The sequence below is a fragment of the Medicago sativa genome, chromosome 4, assembly GCF_051527215.1.
Source record: "Medicago sativa cultivar Bolivia chromosome 4, Bolivia_mono, whole genome shotgun sequence".
Classification (NCBI taxonomy): Eukaryota; Viridiplantae; Streptophyta; class Magnoliopsida; order Fabales; family Fabaceae; genus Medicago; species Medicago sativa.
In genome coordinates, this window is record NC_140752.1 from 8,785,513 (window position 1) to 8,801,768 (window position 16,256).

Below are 16,256 nucleotides of genomic sequence, written 5' to 3' on the forward strand. Positions count from 1 at the left end.
ATTTATAAAACATAACATATAAAATTAACATTGTGTTATTTTAAGAGATTTTGAAAACTTACTTGTTCTTTGAGTTTGATTAGTTGCTTGCATTTTAAGAATTTTGGTGGGTTTAATTTGTTGAAATAGGGACATAATATGTACTCCCTCCGTATCTAAATTATTGTCGTTTAAGGTTTGTGCACGGTTATTAAGGAAATGATTGATTGTGTTTATTTCAATGGTAAAATTAATATCATTTACTAAAATACCCTTATTAATTGTAGTTAGTGGAGTAGTTAAGTTTGATGAAATTCAATAAATAAGGGTATAATAATGGAAAAAAATAATACATGCTGCATTGGTATTCTAAAGTGACAATTATTTTGAGAAAAATAAAAATTGCTAAAGAGACTATTATTGTGAGACGGAGGAAGTATGTTTGAAAGCAATGATGATTTTTGTTTTCTTATTTTGTATATGTGCACACAATAGAATGATTCATAATTCCTGCTTAGAAACAAAGGTCTTTAACTCCCGTTTAACAACGAACAGTTTGTAACTTCCAATAAAAGTATTTGAGGTGCTTGTGAGCAATTCAATGTGTTTAAAGAGCAATTTCGAAACATCAAGAACATTAATTAGATTTTTGGTAAAAAACATCAGTTCACTACCAACTCTAATTTACTTAGTTCAATAGCTCGTTGTCTAATCCCCTTTCGTAATCTATATATCTTTGAATTAGAAGCTTGAGCTATTCTTAAGCTTCCATTATGATGATGTGGCACCTCTAAAAAAACTCCATTCTTTCTCTTAAAACTTGACATATCCTCCCTTATTACATCTCTTTTAATGATTGAATTTTTTTAAAAAAAATTATGCATTATGAGGAGTTATCCTCCACTATGGACTTAAAGATGGTGATGATACAACTTCTTAACCTGCCGTGTTTGCTTCATTCTAATCATATTTCTAACTTTCTTTTTTCCCTGTTTAATAATGAATTGGTGAGTTACAATATTAATTGATTGTTGTCCTATTCATTTTCTAAATCGTTACAAAAGGTCAATTAACATTATAACAAGGGTTAATTATATTTTTGGTCCCTACAAAATTGCGACCTTGTAAGTTTAGTCTTTACTTAATTTTAATAGCATTTTTAATCCCTACAAAAAATTTCTGCACTCAATATTAGTCCTTACTCAATCCAAATTTGTTTAATTTATGCTTAAACTCTTAAGTTTTTCAACAATTTTTTACAGGCGTGTTAAGAACGTTATTAAAAGGTCCTCCGAAAAAAATATCGCAAAAATTTGATTTCTACGTCCATATCTTTGTTACTTATATCTTAAACTTTTGTCGTTTTAAAAAATCATATTTAATTTATTTCATGTTAAAAAATTATAGATTTTAGTAAATGAACCTTTCATAGTGTTCTAAACTTGTATAAAAAGAATCGTTAAAAAATTTAAGAGTTTAAGGATAATTAAACAAAATTTATTTTAGCAGGGACTAAAATTATAAGTAATTTTTTTTTTGTAGGGATTAAAAATGCTATTAAAATTAAGTAAGGACTAAACTTACAAGGTCGCAATTTTGTAGGGACCAAAAACATAATTAACCCTTATAACAATTACAGCCTCTTTCTCCCCCTAATTTGGTTCTCTCAAATTTAGTTTCTTTTGAAATACTTTTATACATTGATTTAGATATTTGGTCATCTTATATTTCATAGAACGTATTTTAGTTAGGTTTGTTTGTTATCTAACTCATGATAACAATTTTTTTGGGAATTATGATTAAAATTTATAAATAAATTTTTTTTTATTACGTGATATTGGAGAAGGTTATATATATTGAATGAAATTTCATCTCAAGTTAAGATAAATTGAAGTTTTCTCGAATATCACAAGTTATGTTAATTTATGTTTTGAGAAACTTAGTTTGGCAAAGCTTACCATTTTTTAAGTCAAACTTAGGTAAATTGAAGATTTCTTGAATCTTAAAAGCTATGTCTATTCATGTGTGAAAGTTGCATTGTACTTATACTATATACTACGAGGGTTATGGAATTTGAGCAATTGTTTGTTAGGAGTAAATTATCAATTCGATCTTTGAAATTGTCATGCTCGGTCAATTCAATTCAAAAATAATTGGTCAATTTCCTCCTAATTTTTCATCATAATGTTAATGATTCAATATTTTTTTGATAGGAAAAAAATTGTGCATATTTCAATAATTTGTTGGGAATAAAGCCAAATTCATGATATGGTAGATAAATAATTTTTTATTATTGGAGTAAATATTATAAAAAATAGGTTTGATTATAGTTTTGCTCTCTTTATTTTCACTCACAAAATTTGTCCACTATATTAAAATTCAACAGTATTGGCCCCACATTAATATAATAGACTTGAGTTATTATAGCATTAGTATTTATCTAACAATATTATATTTTTCTTTTTTTGAGAGGAATATTATATTTTTCATAACAAAGTATAATAGGAGCTTTTATAGAATTATTAAAACAAAAAATAAAATGAAACAATATATGTTAATTTGATTCTTTGTTGTTATTTTTTATTGAAATGTTACTAAAAAACATTCATATATTAATTTGATTTTTTGCTATTATTTTTTATTAAAATGTTACTAAAAAGCATTCATTTAAGTTAGTGTCACAGGTTGAACATGTATCTATGATCTTTAAAGTATATTAATATTGGAATGTGTCTTTGGAATTTTGAACGCTTGTATGTTTTCTTAAGCTAGAACCGTGGTGATGATGTGCAACTTCTAGAAAAAAAATTCCACTCTTAAGCGTAGGTTACTGAAAAATATCACAATTTATTATTCCATAATGTCTATATATGATTAAATAAAAAATAAATAAACAAAAATATGAATTAAGCAAAGTGACAAGAAGGTAAACCAAACCGCTGACTAAAATAATTTGGACCAATAAATGTCAGAATAAAATGTTAGAAATGAAAATTTGATAGGAAAGTTCAAAGAACGTGGTCAAATGATTAAAAAGACAAAACCACCAAAGATTAATCATATCTTAACTTGAACTTATTGCAACATTTCTTATGAGTAATATTGACATCAAGCATGAATGACTCTAATTTGATTGCATTATTATGACCATAAAAGAATTTTCTTATATGATTGCATTATTAAGATAAGCTATGATATATGCCTTTCAACTTATTAAATATTATAGGATCCACCAACAACTATATTATTTGTCCTTAAAATATTTACACAAATTTACAATATAAATAAATACAAATTGTTCTTTAAATATTTACACAAATCTACGATATAAATCAATACAAATTCTCATATGTTTTAAGGAATACTCCTATTTTATTATAAATTGACATATTATAAATCAATAAAATATATGTGATTATACTTATTACAATTTTTATTTTCCCAAATACAACTTATAATCCAACCCGTGCAACGCACGGGTTAAATACCTAGTATAATCTTGGTTTAAATGTGTAATTGGTCCCTGCACTTTCAACAGATTTTGGCATTGGTCCCTACACTTTTTTTTGTTTGGCATTGATCCCTGCACTTTGTAAAAATATTGGCATTGGTCCCTGTACTTTTTTTTGTTTGGCATTGGTCCCTGCACTTTGTAAAAATATTGGGATTGGTCCCTGCACTTTGGAAAAATATTGGTATTGGTCCCAATCATTTCATGCCACGTGGCACCAATACCAATATTTTTTCAAAGTGCAGGGACCAATACCAATATTTTTACAAAGTGTAGGGACCAATGCCAAACAAAAAAAAGTGCAGGGACCAATGCCAATATTTTTACAAAGTGCAGGGACCAATGCCAAACAAAAAAAAGTGCAGGGACCAATGCCAAAATCTGTTAAAAGTGCAGGGACCAATTACACATTTAAACCTATAATCTTGTTTTTATTAATAAAAAAAAATCCCAATATAGATTTCTTTTAATAATTTTTTTTAATTATTATGCCTAAATTTTCTCCGCGAACATGATTCAGTTAACAAAGATGTTGCAATATTCATCCCGACCCTTTGGATAACACATTTATTCACTTTAAGATGTGACTTTTTAGCCACCGAACTACTTGATTGTGTTTTACACTATCAGCATCATCAGTGTAGCTATAACAATATATAAATGAGATATATCAATTTAGGCAAACGTTTTCTTTTGATAAAAATACCTTTAAAGAATTGTTTCCCTTAATTTTTCGAAAATAAAATTAAACTCTTATTATACATGAACCTTTAAGATAAATTTTTGAGTCGGTTCGTAAATATTTTCTTATAAATTAGAAACATAATGTTACATTGTTGAAATCATTAAAAAAAATATGTACAATTATTTATAAATTGAAAGTCACAACCCACAAATATCATTTGCTAAAAAAACAAACTCACATACTCCCTCCGTCCCAATTTATAAGCAAAAAACACAAATTCACACTTATTAAGAAAACAAAAACATAGTAGTTTGAGGTATAATTTTTTGTGTTTTTCTTGGAATAAGTTTCATGGAAAGATGTAAAAACAATTCTTATTGGTTAATGATTATGGAGAGAATAGAAAGGTGAACAAATTGAATGCAATTTGTATTTAATTTTACTTTGGAAAATATGATTTTTTTGAAATAATATAAAAGTTGGTCTTTTTTGCTTATATTTTGGGACAAAGAAAATGAGATTTTTTCCTTATAATTTGGGACGGAGGAAGTATAAAGAAAAACTGAGTTAAGCGATGCCACCGTCTGTATTATCTTTTTTTTGGTGGTGGCTGGAGGGTTTGAACCCCGGACCTTGCATATTTTATGCATTGTCCTTACCAACTGAGCTAAGCTCACGAGAACACCGTCTGTATTATCTAAAGCAAGTAAACAATTGAATAATTTAACATAATAAATAATTAAATAAATATAATCCAAAATTTTAAAAAATACTCCCTCCGTTTTAAAATGAGTGTCGTTTTAGGTGTTTACACACATATTAAGAAATACAATGATTAAAAGAAAGAGAATGGTTATTTTACCAAATTATCCTTATTAACTATTGGTTAGTTTTAAAAGTAATACTTTGGAAGTAGTGTGCTGAGTATTAATTGGAGGGTACAATTGAAAAGAAAAAGTTATTATTGCATTGGAAACTGAAAGTGACATTCATTTTGAAACAATTTTTTTTGGCTAAAGCGACACTCATTTTGAAACGGAGGGAGTATATAATTTCTTGTCAAAAAAATTATAATTTAACCATATTTTTTTAAAGGATAATTTAGCCATGTAAAAAAAATGATCCTTAGCTTATTTTGGAGCTGATGCAAAACAGCTTATGCAAATAAATATGTCTTTATGTATTATTTATAAGCTCGTTAATGTAGTTTATAAAAAAATAGTTTATGAAGGTACAATTTTCGTTAGTGAGAACTTTTAAATTAAGATCAAAACTTATTTATTTGCATAAGCTTTTTTTCATAAGCTCAAAATAAGTTGAATCCAAACGAGGCGTCCATTAAAGTTTTGTTACTTTTATTACTTCGAGAACACGTTTGCTTGGAGAAAACGTTTCAAATAAGATCTTTCTATATATACACTTATTCCAACAATTTTCAAGTTTCTTCAATCATCGTTACTTCTTCAACCGAATCCCTTTCCTTCTCGCGATTTAGGTTTTCCGATTTCAACAATGACCAATCTCAACGGTGGCGCTGAAGCACACGCGCGGTCCAAACAATACAATTACGCTTCCAATTCCTCCCTTGTCCTAACCTCCGATTCACATCCCACCGCTGAATTCACCACCGGCGAACCAGAATCACTTTCCGGTAGAATTGATCTCAAGGTTTTTGGCGATCGTGCTTTTCGTAACCGTCCTCCAAAGAGAAACCTAATCGATGAATCTGACTCCGGAGGTTATCGTCGGAACAAACAACGTCGTCTTCAGAACGAAAGCCAGAGTGTACTCAACGCCGTTGATGACGGTGTTTACGAGCCGAAGACGAATGAAACTCGTGCTGCTTACGAGGCAATGTTGAGTGTAATCCAGCAGCAGCTTGGTGGTCAGCCACTTGGGATTATCAGAGGTGCTGCTGATGAGATTCTTTCCATTCTGAAAAATGACTCTGTTGGTGACAAGAAGATCAACATTGAGAAACTGCTTAACCCTATCACTGATAATGTGTTTAATCAACTTGTTTCGATTGTAAAACTTATAACTGATTTTGAGGAGTTTGAAGATTTTAATGCTGGTTTTGATTCTTTCGACGGTGTTGCTGTGGAATTTGAAGAGAATGAAGATGGTGAGGAGGATGTTGATGTGGTGGACGAAGAAGAAGAGGATGAGGATGAGATTGGTGAAATTGGTGACTATGGGGCAATGCAAATAGGTGGTGGAATTGTCGTTGAACAAATTGAGAAAGTACATGATGAAGAATTGAATGTGCATGATATTGATGCGTATTGGCTTCAGAGGAAAATGTCGCCGGCTTTTGGACCAGAGATTGATCCAGAAAATTGTCGAAGGCTTACTGAAGAGGTGTTGAAGGTTTTGGGTGAGGCTGATGATAGAGAAGTGGAGAAGAGGTTGTTGGGGTATTTTGATTTGGATAAGTTTAGTCTTGTTAAGTTTCTGATGCGGAATAAGTTGAAGATTGTGTGGTGTACTCGCTTGGCAAGGGCGCAGAATCAAGAAGAGAGGGAGAAAATTGAGGAAGAGATGAAGGGATCGAATCTGGAGTCAATTTTGGAGGAGTTATGTCCTATGAAAGCCTCTACTATGGAGAGAGGGAAGAACTTGGAGAAGCGTATAAGGGACAAGGCTCGAAGGTTGAAAGATGGGGACATGGACATTGATAAGGGGGTTGGTGATAGAGATGGGGAAGACGGGGGTCAAAGCCGGATACTTGATTTGGATAACCTTGCTTTCGAACAAGGTGGTTTGTTTATGAAAAAGGGAAAATGTGATCTTCCTGATGGGTCTTATAGGCTTCCGAGAAAAGGTTATCAAGAAATTCATGTGCCTGCCTTGACGGCTAAACCCATTGATCCTAATGAGAAGCTTGTGAATATTGGTTCTATGCCGGATTGGGCACAACCAGCCTTCAAAGGAATGACACAATTGAATAGAGTGCAGAGTAAGGTATACGAGACTGCTCTGTTTAAATTGGATAATCTTTTACTTTGTGCTCCAACTGGTGCTGGAAAAACCAATGTTGCTGTTCTTAGTTCTTACCATACTTCAAGAGATTGCGCGGCATAGAAATCCTGGTGATGGTTCAATTGACCATAGTGCTTATAAAATTGTTTATGTTGCGCCTATGAAAGCTCTTGTAACTGAGATTGTTGGCAATTTATCTAATCGTTTGCAGGAATATGATGTTAAGGTTAGGGAGCTTAGTGGAGACCAGTCACTAACAGAAACAGATGGAAGAGACTCAAATTATTGTAACAACTCCTGAGAAGTGGGATATTATTACACGAAAGTCGGGTGATCGAATTTATACTCAGCTTGTGAAGCTTCTTATCATTGATGAGATTCATCTTCTTCATGATAACAGAGGGCCTGTGCTTGAGAGTATCATTGCTAGAACAGTTAGACAGATTGAAACAATGAAGGACTATATTCGGTTGGTGGGATTGTCTGCTACACTCCCTAATTATGAAGACGTGGCGCGGTTCTTGCGTGTTGATCATAATAAGGGGTTGTTTTACTTTGATAATAGTTATAGACCCGTTCCTCTTTCTCAGGAGTTTATTGGAATTACAGTGAAGAAGCCTTTTCAAAGGTACCAGTTGATGAATGATATCTGCTATGAGAAAGTTATGGCTGAAGCCGGAAAGCATCAGGTTCTTATCTTTGTACATTCAAGGAAAGAAACTGCTAAAACAGCTAGAGCCATCAGAGATACTGCACTTGCAAATGACACTCTTGGTAGGTTCCTTAAAGAAGATAGTGCAAGCCGTGAGATTCTTCATAGTCATACTGATCTTGTGAAGAGCAATGATCTCAAAGATCTTTTGCCATATGGTTTTGCTATTCATCATGCTGGTATGACAAGGACAGATCGACAGCTCGTTGAAGTTCTTTTTGCTTCTGGACATGTTCAAGTTTTGGTATCAACTGCTACTCTTGCTTGGGGTGTGAATCTCCCGGCTCATACAGTTATAATCAAAGGGACAAAGATTTACAATCCTGAAAAGGGAGCATGGACTGAATTGAGTCCTCTTGATGTGATGCAGATGATGGGTCGTGCGGGAAGGCCACAGTATGACTCAAGTGGGAAGGGAATTGTTGTTACTGGCCATAGTGAGTTGCAGTATTACCTCTCTCTTATGAATCAGCAACTTCCTATTGAGAGCCAGTTTATTTCCAAGCTGGCCGATCAGCTGAATGCAGAAATTGTTCTCGGTACCGTTCAAAATGTGAAGGAAGCTTGTAATTGGATTGGATACACTTACCTGTACGTACGTATGTCAAGGAATCCTTCTCTGTATGGTTTAGCGCCGGATGTCCTTATGCGGGATATAACATTGGAGGAGAGGAGGGCTGATTTGGTAAGCATCTCAATCTTTAATTTATCACACTCTTATTATTTTATTATTATGTTAATTAAACAAATGTTTGTGTTATTATTTGGTTTATTCACATATGAAGCATCAAAATGGACCCTCAACATGACATTGACACTTCAACACACCATTAATAATTTGAGAAAATGAATTAATTGAATTTAATCAAATGTGCTGATTTGATTCGAACACGGGGACACGTCTTTGATCAGAAGTGCCGGTGCTACACCTCCTTTATAGTAGTCATTATTGTAGTCATCACTTTGATTTATGTAGAATTGCATGAGAAGCAACCAAATCTTCAGAGCCTATGAAATGAACTCACTCTAGTTTTGGCTTATTTAATAGGTTATTTTATGGCAGTGTCATCGCTTTGATTTATGAGGAATTGTATGAGAAGAGAACCAAATGTTCATAGCAGTGAACTTTACTCAAATTTACAAAGACATAGGCTCTTACACCACCAAAAAAAAAATATAAACACCAAAAAAGACATAGGCTCTTAAACTTATTTGAATGTTTGATTTTTCTCCTTTGAATGCTTTATTTTATTGGATGAATTTCAAATGATATTGAATGCAAAATTTTATGGATATATATTGCTTATTCATATTGTGGTGTGTATTGTCAATATAATGGCTAATGTTGATCTATTTAAATCTTGCAGATTCATTCGGCTGCGACCATCTTAGACAGAAATAATTTGGTGAAATATGATAGGAAGAGTGGATATTTTCAGGCCACTGACTTGGGTCGAATTGCAAGCTACTACTATATAACACATGGAACCATATCCACGTATAATGAGCATTTGAAGGCTTCAATGGGAAACATAGAGCTTTGTCAATTGTTCTCTCTTAGTGAAGAATTCAAATATGTAACAGTAAGGCAGGATGAGAAGATAGAGCTAGCAAAGCTTTTGGATCGTGTTCCCATTCCCGTGAAGGAAAGTCTGGAGGATCCAAGTGCCAAGATAAATGTTTTACTGCAATCATACATTTCACAATTAAAGCTCGAAGGACTCTCATTGACATCTGACATGGTTTTCATAACCCAGGTTTGACTTCATTTCTCAACTTTGAGAATTTATTGGAAATTGGTGTAATGTTGTATAGTTCTTTTCATATATTAATGTATTTTGTTTCTTTCTTTCTTTCAGAGTGCTGGACGCCTTTTGCGGGCTCTTTTTGAGATTGTCCTGAAACGTGGCTGGGCGCAATTGGCTGAGAAGGCCTTGAACTTATACAAGATGGTGACCAAGAGGATGTGGAGTGCCCAAACACCACTTCGTCAGTTCAATGGAATTCCAAATGATATATTAACAAAATTGGAGAAGAAGAATATGGCATGGGAAAGGTATTATGACCTATCATCACAAGAGATAGGTGAACTTATTCGCGCACCAAAGATGGGGAGGATCCTTCACAAATTTATTCATCAATTCCCAAAATTGGACCTTGCGGCCCATGTGCAGCCAATTACTCGCTCAGTTTTGGGGGTTGAGCTCACAATAACTCCAGACTTCTCATGGGATGACAGAGTACATGGATATGTTGAGCCGTTTTGGGTGATTGTGGAGGATAATGATGGGGAAAATATCCTTCATCATGAGTACTTTATGCTGAAAAAACAATATATTGATGAGGATCATACTTTGAATTTCATAGTGCCAATATATGAACCTCTTCCTCCTCAATACTTTATCCGTGTTGTTTCTGATAGGTGGCTTGGATCCCAAACTGTTTTACCTGTTTCTTTCAGGCACATAATTTTACCTGAAAAGTATCCTCCACCTACTGAGCTGTTGGATCTGCAGCCACTGCCTGTGACAGCCTTACAGAGTCCTTCTTATGAAACTCTTTATCAGGATTTTAAGCATTTTAATCCTATACAGACACAAGTCTTCACAGCTCTGTATAATTCCGATGACAATGCCTTAGTTGCCACTCCGACCGGGAGTGGTAAGACTATATGTGCAGAATTTGCAATTTTGAGGAATCATCAAAAAGGGTCTGATAGTGTCATGCGTGTTGTTTATGTAGCACCCGTTGAAGCTCTTGCCAAGGAACGATATCGTGATTGGGAGAAGAAATTTGGGGGGGGTCTTAAATTGGCAGTAGTTGAATTAACTGGAGAAACAACAACAGATCTGAAACTGCTTGAGAAAGGTCAGATTATTATTAGTACTCCAGAGAAATGGGATGCTTTATCCCGCCGTTGGAAACACAGGAAACATGTCCAACAAGTTAGTCTTTTCATCATTGATGAGCTACACTTGATTGGAGGTCAAAGAGGCCATGTTTTAGAGGTTATTGTGTCTCGGATGAAATATATTGCTAGTCAGGTTGAAAATAAGATTCGTTTTGTGGCTTTATCAACCTCACTTGCAAATGCCAAGGATTTGGGAGATTGGATTGGAGCTACCTCCCATGGCCTATTCAATTTTTCACCCGGTGTTCGTCCTGTGCCATTGGAAATACACATTCAGAGTGTAGATATTGCCAATTTTGAGGCGAGGATGCAGTCAATGACCAAACGAACTTACACGGCAATTGCTCAACATGCCAAAAATGGGAAACCTGCCCTTGTATTTGTGCCTACAAGAAAGCATGTCCGATTGACAACTATGGATCTGATTACGTACTCAAGTGCAGACAGTGGAGAGAAATCGTTTTTATTGCAGTCCACAAAAGAACTTGAACCTTTTCTTAACAAGATTAGTGATGAAATGTTAAAAGTCACATTACGTGAAGGGGTTGGCTACTTGCACGAGGGATTAAGTAGTCTTGATCATGACATTGTGGCACAACTATTTGAAGCTGGTTGGATTCAGGTCTGTGTTTTAAGTAGTTCCATGTGCTACAAAGTTACATTGAGAGCTCATTTGGTTGTTGTGATGGGCACACAGCACTATGATGGGGAGAATGCACAGACAGACTACCCTGTTACTGATCTTCTGCAGATGATGGGTCATGCCAGTCGTCCTTTGGTGGACCATTCTGGAAAGTGTGTCATCTTATGCCATGCACCTTGTAAGGAGTATTACAAAAAGTTTTTGTTCGAAGCAATCCCGGTTGAAAGTCATCTTCATCACTTTTTGCATGATAATTTGAATGCTGAAATTGTCGCTGGAATTATTGAAAACAAGCAAGATGCTGTAGATTATCTTACCTGGACATTCATGTACAGGCGTCTCACCCAGAATCCCAACTATTACAATTTACAAGGAGTTAGTCATAGGCATCTTTCTGATTACCTCTCTGAGATGGTGGAAAATACATTGAGTGATTTGGAAGCAAGCAAGTGTGTTTCTATGAAGGATGATATACATTTGTCTCCTCTTAATCTTGGAATGATATCATCCTTCTATAACATAAGTTACACAACAATTGAAAGGTTTTCATCATCTATTACTTCAAACACAAAAACGAAGGGCCTTTTGGAAATTCTATCATCAGCATCAGAATATGCTTACCTTCCAATACGGCTTGGGGAAGAAGAGGTGGTTCGCAGGTTGATAAATCACCAAAGGTTTTCCTTTGAAATCCCCAATGTTAAAGATCCACATGTCAAAGCCAATGCCTTGCTTCAGGCTCATTTTTCAAGGCAATTTGTAGGTGGGAACCTTGCATTGGACCAGAGAGAGGTGTTGCTTTCTGCAAATAAACTGCTTCAGGCATTGGTTGATGTAATATCGAGCAATGGTTGGCTGAGTTTGGCTCTTCTTGCTATGGAAGTTAGTCAAATGGTGACCCAAGGATTGTGGGGACGTGACTCTATGCTGCTACAACTTCCTCATTTCACAAAGGATTTGGCTAGGAAATGCGAGGAGAACCCAGGGAAGAGTATAGAAACCATTTTTGATTTATTGGAGATGGAAGATGTTGCGAGGCGTGAATTGTTAAACATGCCAAATTCATACTTATTGGACATCGCTCGCTTTTGTAATCGCTTTCCTAACGTTGATTTGTCGTATGAAGTCCTGCAAAATGACAGTATCCGGACTGGTGAGGATATAACAATGTGTGTCACTCTGGAGAGGGATATCGACGGTAACACAGAAGTAGGACCTGTTGATGCTCCTAGGTATCCAAAAGCTAAGGAGGAAGGATGGTGGCTTGTTGTTGGTGATACCAAAACCAACTCGTTACTTGCAATTAAGCGGGTTTCCTTGCAGCGGAAATTAAAAGCCAAACTGCAGTTTGCTGCTCCTGCTGATGCTGGAAAGAAATCATACATACTCTATTTCATGTGCGACTCATACATGGGCTGTGATCAAGAATATGGTTTCATTGTTGATGTTAAGGAAGCAGATGGTGGCGATAAACATAGCAGCAAAGAATGAAGAGGTAATTTTCTGATATTTTTAGGATAATTTGCTTTGGCTAGATCTGTAACAATAGATTAAGGCCTACTGGCTGGTTAGGAACTTTGGTAGCATATATTAATACGTTCAATCTGTGTGTATTCTGTTTATGTTTATTGAATTTGCTAAATTGTGTTAGTAAATGACATGGATAATAATTCAAATCAATTTCTAATGATAGTTATGTGGTAGTATGTTCCAAGAGAAATTTTATGATATTCTAATGTAGCATCCTTTCTTACAATTTATAAGCTGAATGTTTGTTATTGTTTCTAGTTTCTACCACATCTGTTTCTCCATCTAGATTTCATAAACTGTTTATCTCACAATCAGTAACCAAATAACTACTATCAGAATGTTGAAAAGGTGCAGCGTTACTAAAATTGGGAATAAATACCATAACCTTAACAATGCTTTCTAAGTAGAAGTGCTTTTAAAAACGACGTGTAGACTTAAGACAGATCTTTTGTGTTGAAACACTGTTGTGAGTAAGCTCTTTTATAGATTGTATTGAATTGCTGACTTGATGCCTAAGAACTTAATTTTTGTTGTTCCTATTGTTTATAGATTTCCCTTTTTTACTATATATGATTCATTATATGCTTCCTAATTTTCAGAATCCTTTTTCTTCTCTCATTTATTTATTTTTCTAAACAAACTTATTGATTTTCTTTTATAGTATTTGCTAATGCGAGAAGAAATGGAATGATTATGGAAGTTGAACTTGTTGGTGATTGCGAAATTAACTGATGAAGCCTGACTTTTGATGGACCAAACAGAAAGTTAAGTCTCAATCCCTCTAGAGGATTTTCTTGTTCAACCCGTATTTCGTTTGCTTTTCATGTCGCTAATCAGATGCTGTTACTGCAGAATTAGGAGTGCAGGTGCAACTGAAGAATTGCCTTTAGATTACACATTCCTATGTTCCACTAAATGAGATACATTTACCCTTGGCTTCAAATTTCCACTTTGGTTGACATTCAATAGGTAGTAGTAGTTTGTATTCTTTACAACTTATTTATTTTTATGCGTGCGGATTGCCTACATATTATCAAATATCAATAATCTAAAGCCTAAATAAGATCCAAAAGGTATATAAATGTATACTTTATTTTTTCATAAAATTATATTAGATCATCTATCTAAAGGAGAAAATCAAGTTTAATATATTATGATCTTATGTGTATTACCGTGTGCACTAATTTGGTCTTCTACCATGAAAAGAATGGACAAACTATCCCATCATTATGAATCTTTGGCTAGTTTAGAGCGAAGGTGTGCCATGTGTCGGTGTCCAAAACCAACAAGACACCAACACACGTGGTTACATTTAATCACTTTCATTTTCTCAAATTATTAGCAGTATCTAACCGTCGGTGTTGTGTTGCATGTTTGTGTTTGTGTCTGTGAGTGTTTCATAGTTATGATTATATATTGGATTATAGAGTTTACTCTTACCATTTCCATTAAGTTCATGGTCTAAATTCTAAAATGATCTCATCAGATTTCTAAAGATCTTCTAATCTAAAATGATCTCATCAGATTTCAATACCAGAATATCAGATTTCTAAAGGTCTTCTAATCTAGGTTCAATACCAGAATATTTTTCTAGCTCTTATTAGGCATAATTTTCTATCCTTCAAATTAGAATCATTACTATCTTCTATGCTAGGCTTATAGAATATGATATTCTGATGATAGTTGAAATCATTACTATCTTCTATGCTAAGCTTTTTCAGGTTGTGATTTCTGAAAATGAATTTAGCTATAAGTCATTTGGCTGAAAACTTAAACTATGTTTTATGATTTGTTATCAATTTTTTTCTTGTTGTAACTATGCTCAATATATGTATTCTATGCTCAATTGTGTAAATGAATAACACGGATAATAGTTTAAATCGATTTCTGATGATAGTTATTTTTTTTTTTTTTTGAAAGAATTCTGATGATGGTTGTGGTGCGGTATGTTACATGATATTTTAATGCAACACCCGTTCATACAAAGTGAGTATAAGCTGAACATCTGTTTCTACATCTTGATTTCATAAATTGTTTATCACACAACCAGTATCCACTATCCACATGTTGAAAAGATGTACCTTTCTTAGAGCACCAACATGCATAGGAAGATGTACCAAAATGTCCAATGCACCAAACTAACATGTTCTCGTCATGACGAGACCTTGTTATTTTAAAGGCTTAATAGCAGTTTTGGTCCCCTATGTTTACAGAAGTTATGATTTTGGCCCCCTAACTAAAATGATTCGATTTTGGCCCCCTATGTTTTGCCCCCTAGGCCAATTTTGACCAAGTCAATGCTGACGTGGCGTCACATGTGTAATTTTTTTATTTTTTATTTATATTTATATTTTTTTAATTAAATTTTTTTAAAAAAGTATTTTTTTTATTTTTTAATTAAAAAATAAAAAAAGTAATTTTTTTAATTACAAAAATTTTAAAAAGTACTTTTTTATTTTTTTTAATAATTTAAAAAATAAAAATTACACACGTGGTGTCACGTCAGCATTGACTTGGTCGAAATTGGCCTAGGGGGCCAAAAGTGCAAAGGGGGCAAAACATAGGGGGCCAAAATTGAATTATTTTAGTTAGGGGACCAAAATCGCAACTTCTTGAAACATAGGTGGTCAAAACTACTATTAAGCCTATTTCAAACTACCACGTGCTTGCTGGTTCTGGAATTGATGAATTTTTTGTCCTTAATTTACAGTTTTATGAAGTTGCAATTGGAAAAGATATTACTTAATTACATGGTGAGGTTTATGTTTTGTTCTAGTACACACTATACCTACCTAATCCTTATTTGAAAATGTACCTGATTATTGAGTACTAATTACATGCTCACAGCTCATCTTTAGATTGTGACAGATAAGAAAGTATTTGCAGCAACTATTAGCATTTAGCATTAGGAGGTAACACTGTACGTTGCTTATAGAAAATTTCTAACCCACGGAGCAATAATTTATACATTAGGGGCGTTTATTTCAAGTTTAAAAATGACATCCATGAATACATGGTTAGGGAATGATTATAAAGGTTGAGAAAAAACTTATAAAGGTTAGAGAATACATGTTTGATATAAAGGTTGAGAAAAAATATTCTTAGGTATAAAGGTTTATGTAAGTGAAGTAACTTCCTATAACTTTTTTTATTCCCATAAATTTATTCTCATGTGAAAAGGTGGGAATGTGCATTCCCGTGAAATCCTACATAGATTTTTTTTTTTTAATTGTAACTTTCAATTTTTCTAGGAATGTCAACTTATTTGTCAAACATTTTTTTTTAAATACCCAGAAATCAAAT

At 33.7% G+C, this 16,256-nt stretch overlaps 1 long non-coding RNA gene and 1 pseudogene across 2 annotated transcripts; both read left to right on the forward strand.

The window, feature by feature from the left end:
- The first annotated feature begins 5,622 nt into the window (after positions 1 to 5,622).
- Positions 5,623 to 14,082, forward strand: LOC146926046 (DExH-box ATP-dependent RNA helicase DExH12-like; annotated as a pseudogene). The gene is made up of 4 exons (XR_015034011.1): positions 5,623 to 8,554; positions 9,237 to 9,626; positions 9,729 to 12,918; positions 13,615 to 14,082. The product of XR_015034011.1 is annotated as a DExH-box ATP-dependent RNA helicase DExH12-like (transcript).
- A 731-nt stretch (positions 14,083 to 14,813) lies between these two features.
- On the forward strand, positions 14,814 to 15,845 carry LOC146926047 (uncharacterized). Its single transcript, XR_015034012.1, has 2 exons — positions 14,814 to 14,939; positions 15,664 to 15,845. It is a non-coding gene; the product is annotated as an uncharacterized LOC146926047 (long non-coding RNA).
- Positions 15,846 to 16,256: the final 411 nt, after the last annotated feature.